This window comes from Danio rerio, chromosome 10 (assembly GCF_052040795.2).
Source record: "Danio rerio strain M-AB ecotype USA chromosome 10, GRCz13ab, whole genome shotgun sequence".
Classification (NCBI taxonomy): domain Eukaryota; kingdom Metazoa; phylum Chordata; class Actinopteri; order Cypriniformes; family Danionidae; genus Danio; species Danio rerio.
The window spans coordinates 44,015,001-44,032,639 of NC_141030.1; the positions used below are offsets into that span (position 1 = coordinate 44,015,001).

The following is a 17,639-nucleotide window of genomic DNA, read 5'->3' on the forward strand; positions in this document are numbered from 1 at the left end:
CATCATGCTGGGCAAACACATTAGCAAGCCTGTGGCATCTCTTTCCTCCATATTCATGAGATCACGTTTATGTCCCTGAAAGCCAGGGCTGACGACTGGCCTCCCACCGAGGTCATTGTGACCACGTTTGGACCAGCTGTTGGAGACAGGGTTTGTCTCCCGCCCATGCAGATCAGCCCACCTGAGAACGACATCATCGCTTATCTTTTTGACGATGCGTCTTCATAGTCTTATCAGTGATCAGACAGCTGGTTTCATCAGTGTTTGTTTATTCAATGGATTTTTTTGTGATTATACTCAAGAGCCAAAAAGTTTGATAATGGAAGCTCTGTAAATGTGCAGATTGTTGTGTAGAGTACACAATGAAGCTATATAAAAACATTCTGTTGGACATTGGGATTTTGTGAATGAACAAATAATCAAGATTGGCTATGGAGTATATACATCAGTCTATGGAGGTAGACTGTTTATTACAGATATAAAATTCTTGTTCCAGAATTGTGTACAAATTTCAAGCATTTGCATTAAATAAATTTTCAACTGCAATGTAATGTAAGAAATGTATAATTTTTCAGTAAACAATCTCTTAGTAATATAAAATAATGCAAAACATTTTATTATGTTAGGAAACATTCGATTCTGTTACTAATGGTTGTTTAACTCATGTTCAAACTTTTTAAACTTTAACAAAGTTGACAATAACAGAGATGACAACAACAGAGTTGGCAGTAACAGAGTCGGCAGCAACAGAGTCGACAACAGCATAGTTCACAATAAAAGGGATGACAGTAACAGAATGACAGTGACAAAGATGACAATAAAGGAGTTTACAACAGAGTTGGCAACAACATAGTTGACAGTAACATATTTGACAGTAACATAGTTGACAGTTACAGTTTACAGTGTCATTTGACAGTAACAGAGTTGACAGTAACATTTGACAGTAACTGAGTTGACAGTAACAGAGTTTACAGTATCATTTAACAGTAACATATTTGACAGTATCATTTGACAGTAACAGAGTTGACAGTATCATTTGACAGTAACAGTTGACAATAACAGTTTACAGTATCATTTGACAGTAACAGAGTTTACAGTAACAGTTTACAGTATCATTTGACAGTAATAGAGTTTACAGTATCATTTGACAGTAACATAGTTGACAGTAACATTTGACAGTAACAGAGTTGACAGTAACAGTTTAAAGAATCATTTGACAGTAACAGAGTTGACAGTAACATTTGACAGTAGCAGAGTTGACAGTAACAGTTTACAGAATCATTTGACAGTAACATAGTTGACAGTATATTTGACAGTAACAGAGTTGATAGTAACAGTTTGCAGTATCGTTTGACATTAACAGTGTTGACAGTAACATTTAACAGTAACAGAGTTGACAGTAACAGTTTAAAGAATCATTTGACAGTAACAGAGTTGACAGTAACATTTGACAGTAACAGAATTGACAGTAACAGTTTACAGTATCATTTGACAGTAACAGAGTTGACAGTAACATTTGACAGTAGCAGAGTTGACAGTAACAGTTTACAGAATCATTTGACAGTAACATAGTTGACAGTATATTTGACAGTAACAGAGTTGATAGTAACAGTTTGCAGTATCGTTTGACATTAACAGTGTTGACAGTAACATTTAACAGTAACAGAGTTGACAGTAACAGTTTACAGTATCATTTGACAGTAATAGGGTTTACAGTATCATTTGACAGTAACATAGTTGACAGTATCATTTGACAGTAAAAAAATTGACAGTATATTTGACAGTACCAGAGTTGATAGTAACAGTTTGCAGTATCGTTTGACAGTAACAGTGTTGACAGTAACAGTTTAAAGAATCATTTGACAGTAACAGAGTTGACAGTAACAGTTGACAGTATCATTTGACAGTAACAGAGTTGACAGTAACAGTTTACAGTATCATTTGACAGTAATAGAGTTTACAGTATCATTTGACAGTAACATAGTTGACAGTAACATTTTACAGTAACAGAGTTGACAGTTTCATTTGACAGTAACAGAGTTGATAGTAACAGTTTGCAGTATCGTTTGACAGTAACAGTGTTGACAGTAACATTTGACAGTAAGGGAGTTGACAGTATCATTTGACAGTAACAGAGTTGACAGTAACATTTGACAGTAACAGAGTTGACAGTAACATTTGACAGTAAGGGAGTTGACAGTATCATTTGACAGTAACAGAGTTGACAGTATCATTTGACAGTAACAGTGTTGACAGTAACATTTGACAGTAAGGGAGTTGACAGTATCATTTGACAGTAACAGAGTTGACAGTAACATTTGACAGTAACATAGTTGACAGTATCATTTGACAGTAATAGAGTTTACAGTATCATTTGACAGTAACATATTTGACAGTAACATTTGACAGTAAAAGAGTTTACAGTAACAGTTTACAGTAACAGAGTTGACAGTAACAGTTTACAGTATCATTTGACAGTAACAGAGTTGACAGTAACATTGGACAGTAACAGAGTTTACAGTATCATTTGACAGTAACATGGTTGACAGTAACATGAGACAGTAACAGAGTTTACAGTAACAGCTGAATATGAAGGAGTTGACAATGAAAGAGTTAACAGTAACAGAGGTGACAGTAATAGAGTTGACAATGAAAGAGTTGGCAACAACATACAGTAGTTGACAATGACAGAGTTGAATAAAAGAGTTGACGTTTTGCAACATTTTGTTCCTTAGCTCAAGATGCTTACCTCAAACCAGACACCACATGGCATGTGTGAAACAGAATGATATGTATTTTCATCATATTACACTCTTTAAAAGCTGAATGAGAAATTCACTGAAATATGTAACTGTCTATTTAACCTCAGCGCCCCGACGAGGACCCACTGAGGCGCTGTTTTTTTACATGTCAATGTTTACATCGCTTTATCATGGTACTTGCATGCAAAAACGGCGTCTTTGTAGTAAAAGGCATGTTCATGTCATAGCTTACAGTGTTCCAGATAAGTGGACGAAACACAAAAATTACAGAAATTACAGATAACTATTTAATGCTTACTGAAACTGAATGTACAACTCAGGGTGCAGAGACAGTCAAAAATATTCAATGTGGGAGCATTTAAGTTCATATTTTCAAAATGTTACTAAATTCACATACAACAATAATGTCACAGAGAAATAATGAAATATTTTGGAGGCTGTCAAAAACTAAAGCTTTCGTTTTTGAAAAAAATTATATGTTTAGTTTGGAGATGTAAAACTTTTAACAAAAAATAAATATATTTACATATAGACCAATTCAATGTGCTCATGTCGTTGGCCCATCAGCATTTCCTGCTTGTTATCAAACTATTTCATAACTGATATTTTTTTATCAATATTTTTATTATTATATTTATTATATCATATCAATATTTATGAATATCTGTGTCTTTTTAAATTCTCAGAAGCTATAGATATTAAAAATGTGAAACAGGAAATACTTTGGCACCATTTTTTTACATACCTCACAATTATCTATTAAAGATATAATAAAAGATAGTGTAATAAAAGATTGTGGCATCTTCTGAAACTTCACAGACATATACTGGGGACTCCTGAGATTTATATTTCAGCTAAAAGTGCATAATTTGACCCTCAAAAGGATTCAAACAAAAGTCATCACTCACTCACTCACCCTCATGCCATTTGAAACCTTTATGACTTCCTTTTATATGTATAAAAAAGAATGTATTATAGTAAATGAATGGCAGTGCGGTCCAGTGTTGCTTTGAATCCCGCAGACTTTCATTATAAAGCCAAACGGTTGAAAACTTCTCTATTATGCAGTTCGTGTTTTGTCCAGATTATATTCTTCCTGCTGCTGTATTTCTCAATGGGGAATGTTTCATAACGTTTCGATGACACACTCCTGTGACAGCTAAATTATTTTTTCACTATTCGCTCTGGCAAAGTTGTTACATTCCCTTCATGCCTATACTGCGCTTTTGTGTTTAGCGGTGATTTCACAAGGCCGCCGCTATTAGATGCCCCAGGTTAGCTCATTTATAAAATGACATCAAACAATCGCCATTCTAAAGATTTTTCATTAAAAGGTAATGATTAAATGCCACCGCTTCGCTTTTTTTTTCCTCAAGTGAGCCTGGTGTTTTCAAGCAGGACTCCAGAATTGACAAACACATCCAGTAAGTGCTGTCAATCAAATGTTCTCCAGCTCCCACCGATCACGCGTTCCAGGGGTCCGTTCTTCGTACCTCGCTTAAATGATCTAAGATTATTTGGCAGATCCTGGATCTTTTAATCTTGATAACTGATCTCTCGCTAATTTGGTTCTTCAAACAAGTTCGCGAATTAGATTAGAATGTCTGGATGAACTGATCTGAGATCGCTGCGTGTGTTGTTAAGGACAGATCTATCGATCCTCGAAATCATGATCAGCAATGCAATGATTGGCTGACGGCACAGCAGCGTAATGACATCATCTGATTAATATTCAATTAACCATGTGAGCAAAATTACATCAAATTAGCAGTAAACGGTTTGTTTAATATGACACGCAAGAACATTCCACATTTGTTGTGAGCTGCAGGCTTTACACTTTCATTTGTCAAGACAAGAGTATTCATCATGCATTTCAATGCAAATCGATGTATTAAGTTCTACATTTAGAAAATATTTTCTTTATAATAGTATCCGTTTTTAATCGGTGTAAAGAATAACTGGTTGTTTACAAAAGCGTTTTCATATTGGTAAAGGCGTCTGCAACTTTTGTGAAGCATCAAATCACCGGCATAATAACTATCAAAACATGTTTATGACTGCATAAATGTATTATTGCTTTAAAAAAAAGTCACATATTGTGCATTTCTATTATACACAATTTGTTCTAAAGCGATCTAAAAAGTTCATTTCAATAAGTTTTCTCTTTGCACCAGGTGGCAGTCTTTGTACTTTCATTTCGAGGGTGCAGATTGCATACGTTTTATTAATATGTATAACTTTATTTATTTTATTAATGAATAACTTTATATATATATTTAAAAATTATGTATTATTTTCCCAAGTGTATATAACTACTACTGTAAGAAAATATCAGAATTCGGAACATACTTTCTGTAGTATCTTTGCTTGAACTGAGCCGATCTAATCCTGTTTATATGAATTGAACCTGCTCCCGATCAGGTTTGACCTAGCAGAACTGTTGCCATGACAACAACTCTCGGATCAGCTTTGAAGAACGAAACGATCCTGGATCGTGTCAAATCGTCAATATCCAAATCCAGCTAACTGAGTAATCCACGTACGAAGAACGGACCCCTGGATCATGTCAAATCGTCAATATCCAAATCCAGCTAACTGAGTAATCCACGTAGGAAGAACGGACCCCAGAGCGAGAGCCTGCTTTGTTTTGTAAATTCAAGATTGGTATGTCAAATGCTAACCAAATGGCATGCTGGCTGTTCTGCAGCTCATGCTGGTACTTTTAAAGGTTCATGCTCACACATTCTGGCTCCATATTCATCCATATTGCTGGAGAATCATGAAGCTTCACATTTTTACGTTCCAGGACATCACATCAGATTTCAACATTGGTTGATTTGCTAATATTAAAGCGGACCTATCATACCCCTTTTTATGTAAAAATAAGTTCAAATAAGGAGGGGTTCGCAATGCTTACATTGAAAGGTCCAAATCTGAATTTTAATTATCGAAGGCTAGGCAAGTTAAGGCAACTTTATTTACAGTTGAAGTCAAAATTATTAGCAGCAACTGATTAAGTTTTATAAGCTCTAAAAATGTACTGTGAAATTCATAAGGGGTCAGGGGTAATTTGTTTTGTATTTTTATTTCTTCCTTCACAGAAAATAAATATAATATATATAAAAAGACACGCTTGAATTAGCAGTTTTAAACTTGTAATCACAAGAATAAAATGGCATCTTAGTAAAATAAATAAAAGTATAAATAAAAGTTTTTTTTGTTTTTTCCATTTTACTTCTTTCATGCTGAAAGCAGTGATGAACTCATGTTGTTGTTTTGCCTTAGTTTAGACTAGACAGTGCTTCAGCTCTTGTCAGGTCTTCCAAATGCAGTGACTTTTCCTGTGGTTGTAACTTCTAAATTATTCACACAAATCTATTTTGATTACACAGAATGGGTATTTGCACTGCCTCCAGGCACCAATTCCCTCTTTTTACCTGCTCAGGATTCATTTTACAGAGCTTTAGAATCAACCTTTCATTGTCTGTGTGTGTCTGTGTGCGTGTGTGTGTGTGTGTGTGTGTGTGTGTGTATATTTTATGAAAGAAAAGTTTATCATGAATGACTTGCCTATGAATGGCAGCACAGTGGTTAGCACTGTCATCTCACAGCAAGAAGGTTTCTAGTTCAAGTCCCGGCTGGGCCAGCTGGCGTTTCTGTTTGGAGTTTGCATGTTCTCCCTGTGTTGGCGTGGGTTTCCTCCAGGTGCTGCGGTTTCCTCCACAGTCCAAACACATGCGCTATAGGTGAATTGAGTAAAAGAAATTGGCCGTAGTGGGTGGATTTGAGAGTGTATGGGTGTTTCCCAGTTCTGGGTTGCGGCTGGAAGAGCATCCGTGGCTTAAAACATATGCTGGAATAGTTGGAGGTGCATTAAACTGTAGTGATCCTTGATAAATAAGGAAAATGAATGAATGACTTTAGGAGGTGTAGTGGAAGTGTTCAGGTAGTTACTACTTTAATGTGTGATCTGAAATGTTTACAGTACATCACAAATGAAAGATGAAGTCAGTATTATTGAAAAATAAGTCATTTAGTTTTGTCATCTAAGATTGGTCACATCTAATTATCTATCCTCTAGTTATTAATAATATTACATTCTGTGACATTATCAAATATGTTTTTGTTTTAAAAATCATTAAACAACTCCCAAATCAAGTGGGATGGTGGATAAAAACACTAAAAATATTCACTTAGATACTTCAAACTGCCGAAAGAACACATTTTCTCTCATTTTCAGTACACTGAGAGTGTTTTCCAGTTAATTATTTTTCTTTTATAATCTGCGGTGGTCACGGATGTTTCTTGAAGTATTAAAGAAAGCTGTAGGAGCCGCTGGGTTGAATGAACTTGAGCACCCACATTCACTGCTGCTATTGGATGTCGTTTTTATGTAAGACCTTGCATAACCTTTTAAAAGCAGAGTGAGTAAGAGCTCCAGAAAAGCACAGTTTAATGCCAAAGTTGAATGTGGGTGCTATTCAATACCGTGACTTTTTTTTAAAAACGTTATATTCTCAGAAAGAAGTTCAATCGACTCTGGACCACATTGACTTCATTGTATATAGAGAAAAAAATAGCATACATCTAGAACTATCCTTTTAAGTGATCCCCAAAGTAGAGTTGTTTTAAAGTTGGGCTGCATGATATATCGAACAAATATCGCAATGATATATATTGCAGAGAGCTGCGATAACTTGATCATATTTTATGTGCCAAGCATTTTAGTTGCATGTAGAGGTTGTCCAAATTTGACTAAACAGATTGGATGGCAGGAGTAGCAGAAATCAGGGAAATGACAGCAGCGAAGAACTGTATGTCTGATATATGTCAGTATTTTGGCTTTAAGCGAGATGTTACAAATGCAACAACAGACATGTCACAAACTGTGGCCACGTCAAGAGGAAACACAACTAATCTCCACTGTCATCAGCAGCACAACCACAGGGTGCTTTGTGCTGAAACATTATTTAATGTTTATATGTTAGTAGAATTTCCCAGAGATGGGTTGCGGCTGGAAGGGCATCCGCTGTGTAAAAACTTGCTGGATAAGTTTGCGGTTCATTCAGCTGGGGCAACCCTGGATTAATAAAGGGAATAAGCCGACAAGAAAATGAATGAATGTTGGTACAAATGCAGCGATTGACCGATTTCACTATTAAATGCGATGTAATTCATCATGGTTGATAAATTGTAAAGCTTTAAATGTGTGTCGTTATACTTATTGTTTGAGAGTAATGCATTTTGTGTTTACATGTCTGGTAAATCCAAAACAAAAATCCGAATCACAAGGGTTTAAGTTCCTGTTTCACCCTCATTGACAGCATTTTTTAGCCAACATAAATTAGATTTAAGAAAATGTTTGTATCTTTAATATTGATACGTTTTAAATATTTTAGTATGATAATTACACATAGATGTGTTTTTTTGTAATCTAACAAAAATTTCTCTTGGAAAAAATTCATCACAAGAAATATCATTATTGCAATGTTAACCTCTCAAACTCCACGGTACCGGGTCTGTGACGTCATTGACTTTCGCTTTAAGATTTAAAGGGCTAGCATTGCACCAGACCCCCTTAAGTGGTTTCGTTTGAAAGTGTAGAATCTATATTTTATGCACATATGCATCACTTTGGTTTTCATTCTACTGTACAAAAGTTATTTACACTTAAATACACAGTATTTTGGATGCCCGAGCTGGGTATTGAACATTGGTTCATTTTTCATATTTTTCATATGGTTCATATATGACACATGTATAGCTCAAATGAAAGCTCTTCCCGGTGATCATACGGTTCTAGCATTCTTTTTACTGAATTATATTCACATATCAAACAGTTTCCGAATGAATCGCGGTGTTTTCATGGTGCAGCAGTGAAAGCAATACATTTATGATCACTAAGCAGCCCCAGATAGCACAGACAGCTGTCATCTTTTACCTTATGCTGTGTGCTTTAGGGCCATTTCTCCGCTGTTTTTGAGGTAATGTGCAAAAGTTATCCTTGTATATGTCTGATGTGGTCCAAACACAGTGAATTATGTTTGGTCAAACAAAAGAATAGTGAAATATGATCCATGTGGCTTGTAAAGCACCTCTCATCAGTTGGAATACAATACCTGTTGCATAGATTATGGTAGAGACATTTTTTTTCCCTATGATTACAGAAATGTGCAGGAACCACCAAAATCTATTACAGCAAGCTAGACCAGACAGAACCTAAAAGGTTCGCTTTCAAATTTGAGTTAAAAAAAAAAAAAAGCTCTTTTTAGGTGTTTATTATAACACAGACAACATATACAGACATTGTAAACACTTTCAAGAGTGTTTTAGGAAAATTCAAATGGTTTTCTTTAAAATGATACCAAATTTTTGCACTTACACCTCTGCATGTGGATTTGGGAAGCTTTTAAATTTGGGTAGGCAAAATCCAGTGGGAAATCCCAAAATAGCACTGGAGTTCAATAAAGCATATTGCATATTATGGCCCATTTCCACTGAGAGGTACGGTACGATTCCATACCACTTTTTTGTCACCCTTTCGAAAAGGTACCAAACACGAGAAAGGGCACCAAAAGGCGGAGCTAGATGCGCAGCTTAAGGCTATTGGTTTACAGAGAAAAAAAAGTTAGTAATAAGCATTCATAAGCATTTAAGTGTATAAAGCATTTGTTTTGTGAGAAGTGCTTCACATATGATGTGAGTGACCCGTACAGCATTACTGTAGACATTTTCTTGAGCGAAAATTACGCCATCTGAAACTTTCCGTTGTACACCACGCCCACCATTGGTACTCTTTTAGCAGTGGAAACGCAAGCCTGATAAAGGTGACTCGTACCAACCCGTACCATACCGTACTATACCAGTCTGTGTAAATGAGCCATTAGAGTAACTAATAACCTTAACTTTTCTAAATTTTATTGTAATGCAATAATGTGCACCTTTTAAAGCTACTTTAGCTGCTAAACAATAATCAAAGTGAGAAGCACTATAGAATTAAACTTGGATTAAATTGAATAGTTTACCAATATTTTGCAACCCTACTTTAAAGGTGCTGTACTGCAGTGGTTCTCAACCATTGTCACTTCGGGACCCACTTCTTTTTCCGATCAATTTTTGAAGGGCTACCTGTCTGACATTTTCTCTAAAATGTTTGTATAAAATGCTCATTTAAACCTTTATTAATTAACAAATATTATATTATATTATATTATATTATATTATATTATATTATATTATATTATATTATATTATTCATTTTCTTTGCGGCTTAGTCCCTCTATTAATCTGGGCCACAGCGGAATGAACGGGCAACTTATCCAGCATATGTTCTATGCAGCGGATGCCCTTCCAGCTGCAACCCATCACTGGGAAAAATCCATACACACATTCATTCACTCATTCACCATGGACAATTTAGCCTACCCAATTCACCAATACCACATGTCTCTGGACTTGTGGGGGACACCGGAGCACCTGGAGAACTTGAGCCAAGGCTCGAACCAGGGGCCTTCTTGTTCTGAGGCGAACGTGCTACCCACAGTGCCACCATGCTGCCCCTATATTATATTATATTATATTATATTATATTATATTATATTATATTATATTATATTATATTATATTATATTATATTATATTATATTATATTATAACAAATATATATATATATTATACATTTTTGTTCCTTTTATTATTTTCTATTATCAGCATTTAATAAAAAATATATAATATTTTTTATTTTTAATTATATATAAAACTAAAACTATATTATACATAATTTTCTTCATTAAAAAAAAACATACACAAATTCAATGAGAACCACAGGTCAACAGGGATATTGCAAAAGAGCAGCTTCTGCTTTAAACTGAACTGACTGAATATCTACTATTAAATATCTACTGTTCAAAAACATACAGACAAATGTTAAATACAGTTAAACACCCTAAACCTGTTGAAACGCAACAATCTGATGGCGGTTGAGTTTGCAGCAGGATATTACTGGTAGATCGCTGACAGAAACAGTGGACAGCTCCACCAATGCACGTCTGAAGCTCATAGGCCAGTTTATTGTACATTCTATGGCAGAAACATCATTGAGCCTCGCTAGATTCTTCGGTAGGGGTGCGCGCTCGTTATAAAACACTCATAGGACATTAATTTAGACAACTTTGCGGTTATATTAAATAGTTCACACAAAAATACACAAAGAGAGACTTTCACTTCACGCATAGTTTGTGAATGAACATAATTATGTGTACTAGTTGCAGACACGATCATGAGGCTGTTTTTGCGCCGAGAACAGGAGAAACGCTTTACTTTGATCATTTTAATTTAGCATATTTTAATGCAATCCAAAATTATAGTATAATTTTGAGATTTACCTTTAATAGTGTAAGTTGGTGTAAATCTAGCAACCTGCATGTGCGAGGAGGAGGGGCCGGGTGAAATAAAAATCCGATATTTTGCATTTGGACTACAATACCTAGTTTAAACCCTAGGTGTTAATCCTACATACTGCATCATTCACCCTAAAAGCAGGGGTCACAAATCTCGTTCCTGGAGGTCCGGTGCCCTGCGGGGTTTAGCTCCAACTTGCCTCAACACACCTGCCTGGGTGTTTCAAGTATACCTAGTAAAGCTGCGGTCACACTGGGCTTTTCCTCCCATAGACTTCCATTCATACTCACGCGAATGCGTCAGACCGGAAATGCAGGGTCATGCGTCAAGTTTCGCAGATTGCTGCGGTGTAAAGTTCAAGCTTGGTGAACTCTGACCTGCGAAATCACATCACTTGACTGCGTGAGACCAATCGCGAATCAAAACATGACCTCTCTGGGCAGAAATTTAAAACATGGAGCAATCGCTCGCTTTTTTAATGCCTAATAATCTTGTTTATTCCCGGCCCTTTTCGCAGCGCCGCACGACAGATTTTCGCACACACAAACTCTAGTGCAGGGGTTCTCAACTGGTTTGGCCATGGGACCCACATTTTAACATGGTCATCAAGCCGCAACCCAAATTTTTAGGAACTATAATACAATTTTAGGAACTATACTTAATTTGTATTTATTTGTTAACATAAACAAGTAGTGACAGATACATCATAAGAAATTCACCAAGACTTACAAAAAAACTATATTTTATTGCTTTCATTTAACACAATGGATCAAATTATAGAAATATTACAAAGTAAAAACGACAAATACTGTTAATAATAAACTGTTAATAAAACATGTTTTCTAGTTTCTAAATGTTGTTTTAATTTAGAAGGTTCCATGCTGTCTTATGAGAGCACCTCACTACATTTGACACTGAGGTTTTAAGTCTTTTTTGTCATCACTATATATATTTTTCCATACTTTACATATTCGGGGTCGTACTTGCGCTTTGACATATTTGTTGCAATAATTAAATGAAATTGCACATGTCAAACGGTAGGATTGTCACGCATGCATTTCAAAATAAAAGACCGGTATACGCAAAATAAGTAAAATAATTAACCTTTGTTGTTTTGTTTTTTTTTGACCACACACTTTGCGACCCATTGAAAGTGTTCCTGCGACCCACCAGTTGAGAAACACTGCTCTAGTGTGACCGCAGCTTTAGACCTTGATTAGCTTGTTCAGGTGTGTTTGATTAGAGTTGGAGCTAAAATCTGCAGGACACCGGACCTCCAGGAATTTTGGTGATCCCTGCACTATAGTTTACTCACGGCACATTTTTCACTTCAAGCTAATTTTCCGCTCTAGTTTAAATATTTGAATTTGTATGTGTTGAGAAGTTTTGTTCTTAAACAGCAAACTCAGTTTCACACCCCTGCTCCGATGGTACACTCCAATCTCCTCATTCAACCTCTGGCCAATCAGGACTGCCTCAAGGCCTTTATTAACTGCACCTGTGCCCACAGTTTGTTACTTTCTGGCAGCACATGGCTGAACTGCAGAGGACTGAATTTGATCTCCCTTGTTTTCCTGTGTGTGCGCGTATTTGACCATGTAAGTGGCTTTTGTATGATTTAAGTAGTGGTGGGCAAAGCGAGGCTTCGTGAAACACTGAAACTATCGAAGCAAATGTGTCGAAGCTTCGAAACGTTTCGAAACACCACTCTACGGTGACACCTAGTGGTCATTTTTTTTTGTATTTTACTGAAACAGCTTCAGCAAAGAACAGTTGAGCAAATTTAGGTATCAAACCCCACTTTGTAGCCTTAAATCATCTAATGGTTGAGTCGAGCAGTTAGAGTTTGTGACTACCATGCGGGAATAATGGGGTCGAATCCAGACTGACACAACTGTTTTGAAATGCTTTAATACCAGTTGGTAATGCTTTGTTATTGTATCGTTTAGTTTCAACATTGCTCTGACATACGAATAAACACCTTGTAAATAAATTTGTATTGTTTTGTTCATAAAACAGGGTTGTTACTAGATCAGATACAGTTGTGGCCAGAAGTTAACAATAATTATTTATATTATTAATTAAATTTCCCATTGTATTTTATTAACGTCTATCCAAAACCTAAACCCATCACAGTACTGTAAAAATATGAATTATTGTTTTACAGTGTTACAAAAATGATGCTAAATTGATGGCATATCCGCAGCTGTATCCTATCTAGACTACACCATAAAACAGTAACATGATTAAAATACATAAAATCATGATTTTGGAGTATTTGTACTAGTCGAGATTCGAACCCAAAATAAATTTGACATACAGTACCAATGTGCACACACACGGTCCACTAGGCCATACAATACAGTCATAATAAAGATCATGCCAGTTAAATGCAGATTCTCCGGGTCTTGAAACACCTCTGAAATGATCGATGCTTTGAATCGCTTTTGTCATGTGACCAAGTGTTTCGAAACACTTTAGTCACGTGACCTGGGTGTTTCGGATCATGCTTCGGTGCAGTGTTTCGAAACACTTGCGCTTCGGGATCTCGACACTGTGTCGAAACGTCAGTTTCACGTCAGCCATCCCTAGATTTAAGTTGACTTAAGTGCTCATGTTTCATGTTTGCCATATATTTGTTTAGTTATGTACTTAGTTTGTTGGTAAACTGAAGCATTTGTATTTGTTATTTCCTTACTGATTACTGATACATTGTTTTTCTGTTGTTTCCTTGCAGAAAACCACACACACACACACACACACACACACACACACACACAAACACACACATGCATACCTTTCATCCTAAGTACAAATCCTTGTCATTGTTAATAAACACAACTAAATGGAGTGACTAGACTGGACCTCTGTTCTTACCGACAGCACCACTGGCTTCAAGCTAGCTACCTAAGCAAGTTACCTCCTAACCTCCTTTTCAGTATGGAAGACACATTTGAGGAAAATTATGTGCTTGTGGCAATTGCTACATATTGCACCTTTAAATATTTCAACTACGGAAAGGAAAACAGTGTAAACAGACATAAATGTGGGCCATAAGGAACCATTAGCCTCCAATTTGACATTTAATTTTATGCCCTGAAAGAAGAAGTGTTTATTTTAATTCCCGGAAGGCAGGATGTGAACACAGATGGCTAAAGGTGTTAATTACAGAAACACTTGACTCACGCGCCTCATAGACAGGTGTTGTCGGTCTGCTTGAGCAGTTGATCGTTCATCTGATATTAAATAGCTTGACAGTCTCATTCAGCGTCAGAAAGAAGGCCGCTTGGCAGACACTTTCACTCCAGTGTAGTAAACGAAAACATCAGTCACGTTATGGTGTGGTCTGTGAAATTGAAGGAACCATCTGCCAGAATCCTCACGATGTTCCTCAGCCAGTTAAATAGACTCTCCGAAGATAAAGCTTTGAAGCACATTACTAAGAAAGAGCTTGTGTTTGAAAATATTGGCATACTATAAATAAGTCATAGTGCAGCAGAGTAAACAATATAATCAAAAGAAGCAGGATCTATAGACACTCTGGGGAATGATGTTGGGCTTGCTGGTGTATCTTCCTTTTTTAAGCTCTGTGTGTCACAAAACTTTGTAAGCTAGTGGTAAGAAGATGTGTTTACCAATTTGTTATGATTTTGCACTGTGAAATTTAACATATCTCCTGAGCAAATATTGAAGTGTCTTGATTAAACCTGAATGAGGACACAGTATTTATTTGCATAACATTTAAATCTGTAAGAAAATGATGTTTCTGAATGAATAATATGATTATTATTGTATGAAAGAAAGTTTAAATATGGTTGCCGGTGATTGAGCACTTATTTTTTTACAACCCCCAAGCACATCTATGCTTATATATGCTTAAAAAGATTAACTAACATCAATGTGTGTGGTAAACATCGCTTTTGTCCACTGCTGCACATCCAAAATGAGCTAGCTTTAAAATGTTGAAGTGATATTTCAAGTGAAATTTACTTATTATTTACTCATTCTCAAGTGGTTATAAATCCTTATTAGTCTCTTTCTTTTGTGGAACCATATTTTGAAGAAAGCTGGAAACCTGTAACCATAGACTTCCAAAATAGGGGAAGAATACTATGGAAGTTAATGGTTACGGGTTTCCAGCTTTCTCCAAAATATCTATCAGCTTCCAACTTTATTCAAAATATGAAAACATATTTATCTAAAGAAACTCAGACAGGTTTGGAAGAAGTGAAGGGTGAGTAATGATGGGGAAATTCATTTTTGGGTGAACTATCCTTTTATTTATAAGACATGACAAGATATCTTCCCCCAGTAATAGTTGCACAGTAACTCCTGCTGTCAAGGTGGGCTTCTCATAATTTATTAATGTGACTGTACATTTTGACTGGCATTTCCTGCTGGCAATATTTGCGCTACCCACTTTTGTGGATGGTACAAGTATCTCTGGGTTGTTCCTTGTTTTACTTCAGTTATAAATTGCTGGTTTATATATAAAGTCTATTTTCTGCTATCTAGATGCTAACCTTATGTTTTACCTCAGTTATTTAGTTGTGCATTGTTTTGTTAAGCGTTTCTGTAAAGAATGTCGTGTCTAAACTTTCCCTCGGTGATGGTCGTATCTGAGGCGTATTTTCTCGTTAAGATGTACCACATAATTTCCCTCAGTTTACAAGTTACTAACCCGAATTTCCATTTGAATTGGGCGTTTCTCACTTAAAGTTAAATGTACTACGGTTTGATAAATACGCTTTTTTCCTTATATAAGCACATTGTCCGTTTTATTTGATCAGTTACTTGTTGGTCTCACTGGCTACTGCAGCAACTATTTAAACGTCTAGTGTCGGTCTGCTGCTTTTATACTGAGAGGACCGGGGCGCTTTCATTTCAAAAAAGGGGGGATGTGCTGCGCTGAATTTGTGTAAATTAGCTTTCCAACAGCTTTTACATCACAATAAATTTAATCACACATATTAACGGAATTCATTTGCGATTAATACACCTAGTTCATAGTTTCCTGTTTAACAACATTTATTTTCATAATGCGCTGTGCCTCTGCCCCCCTGAATGGATGTTGATTCGTCCGGGAAGAAAGGAAACGTGACGCTCTTAACGGAACGTGTGTGGGAATAAACGCCTTTCAGTTTCTCATTCATTCCGGTCATTTAAAACTTAACGACTGCATCTTACAAAACGATGGCTACTTAATATGTAAATAAAGGTAGGATTTACAATCTCTCTCTCCTTAAGTACATATTTCCAACTTTTATTTTTATCCGTTAACGATGTAGACAATTAAAATCGTCTGCTTAATATAATACATAAAAAAGGCATGTTTGAAATCAGCTGTTGTGTACTTCATTACATTCATTACATTCAGCTATAGCTATTTTGATTTTATTGATTTGTTATATTAATATTATATTATCAACTGATATGTAAATTAAAAACACTTGCTAACATTTTGATATTTATTACACATTAAATATCAAAATGTTAGCAAGTGTTTTTAATTTACATATCAGTTGATAATATTAATATATGCATGGGACTGAAATTTACAAACATTGCTATTTAGATTGTACTAAAGGTATAGCCAACTAAGAAAACTACTATGGTGTTCAAAAAAACTTTTTCTAAGTGATTGTGGTGGGCATAGATCTTAAATACAATAAACTGCACACCAAAGTGTTATTTATGGTACTTTCCAGTATACTTTTTGTGTTTTAGGGGGAAAAAAAAGTTGATAGTCTTGTTTTGGAGCTTCACTTTCACACAGGAAGTCAGACTGTACTGTACAATGTACTTTTTATAACACAAGGTTTATGTGTCACAATCAGTGGCAGATTTAGGCATGGGCAATATGGGCGATTGCCCAGGATGGCATCTTGTTGGGGGTGGCATGAGGAGGCGGTGCAAAAAAGTCCCCAGTAAAAACTTTGAGATAACATTTACTTTATGCAAGTGTATTATTTAGAGTGGTAATCTCAGAAATCAGAATATAAGCATGTGTGCAGAAAGCCATTCCCGCGCGCCTCACACAAGCTGCTCCTGATCCTGGTTGTTTATTTGCACGCTGATAGGCGTCAACATGCAAGTCGATAAAACTAATGTTTATATCATATGATGGTGATGTTACTTTGACTAAGCATGGCTATGAAGCTGGAGGAATAATGAGTCAGGGAGGTATTAAAGACTTCATAACATTAATTCTCGGCCATGAGTCGGGTCTAAGACAACAGATAATTCTATAAAACATGTTTTTTTGTAACTGTCATAATTAATATTCATGCAAAAGTCTTAAAATATTACTTTAATTGTGTCTTTACTTAGTTTTTTAGTTACATTTAGGGTTGATTTCTGTTATTTATTTAAAATAATAATTGTATAATAATAATAATAAACAAATTGTTATATTTATTGAAAATAAATAATTATATTTAAATGTATTCATAATAGTTATATATAATTGTATATATT

General features: G+C 35.7%; 1 protein-coding gene across 25 annotated transcripts in view; it reads left to right on the forward strand.

Annotated features, from left to right (window-relative positions):
- Positions 1-17,639, forward strand: part of gramd1ba (GRAM domain containing 1Ba) — a 168,734-nt gene that overhangs the window by 33,834 nt on the left and 117,261 nt on the right. For 21 of the 25 annotated variants that reach the window (XR_015501498.1, XR_015501499.1, XR_015501500.1 and 18 more), the window contains exon 1: positions 16,314-16,380. The exons of the other annotated variants lie outside the window; for them this stretch is intronic. The gene's annotated coding sequence lies outside the window, so the exon portion shown is untranslated. Of the gene's footprint in view, positions 1-16,313; positions 16,381-17,639 lie in introns of those variants that run through there. 25 annotated transcript variants of the gene reach the window in all.